This window comes from Tiliqua scincoides, chromosome 1, assembly GCF_035046505.1.
Source record: "Tiliqua scincoides isolate rTilSci1 chromosome 1, rTilSci1.hap2, whole genome shotgun sequence".
Taxonomy (NCBI): domain Eukaryota; kingdom Metazoa; phylum Chordata; class Lepidosauria; order Squamata; family Scincidae; genus Tiliqua; species Tiliqua scincoides.
In genome coordinates this window covers 162,470,013-162,470,615 of record NC_089821.1, presented here as the reverse complement: position 1 = coordinate 162,470,615, position 603 = coordinate 162,470,013, and positions in this window count along the sequence as shown.

The window sequence follows — 603 nt, the reverse complement described above, 5'->3', positions numbered from 1 at the left end:
CAGGTTTCTACTAAACTAGACAATTGCATTATGCTAGACAGTTAACTAAACTGGTTTAACCATTATATTGCCTTAGCCTACAGTAGTAAGAGCCTAATGGCACAATCCTATCCTGGATTGGCACAGAGTGAGCAGCAGTGCTGATGCAGCATCCATTGCATGCTATGGGATGGCTGGGGACCAGGCATTAGTGAGGAGGTAAGTACAGAACTTTTATATTTACCTACTCAGCTGCTCCCTGGTCCCCAATGGGCCTACTTGGATCTATGCTAGCTGTTTTGCTAGTGTGAATCCACATAGGGTCAAGGGGACATCTCGGGCCCAGGCCAGGAGCATAGGATACCAGTGCCACTGTTGCCTCCAAGATCCACCTCTGGGCTCCCTTGACATGCATTCCAGCCTGGTCCAATCCCTGCCCTAATCCTCCCATGGACCACCAACTCTGTCACCTTTCACACAATAGTGCAGCATCTGGGTGGTTATGTTATGCATGTGGAGCAACCAGCTATTTACACCAGTACCCCAAGTGCATGATGATGGCATGGTTTTTGCACCACTGCAATGGAGAAGGAAGGGGAGCTGTGTCCTACCTTCATTTGTCAA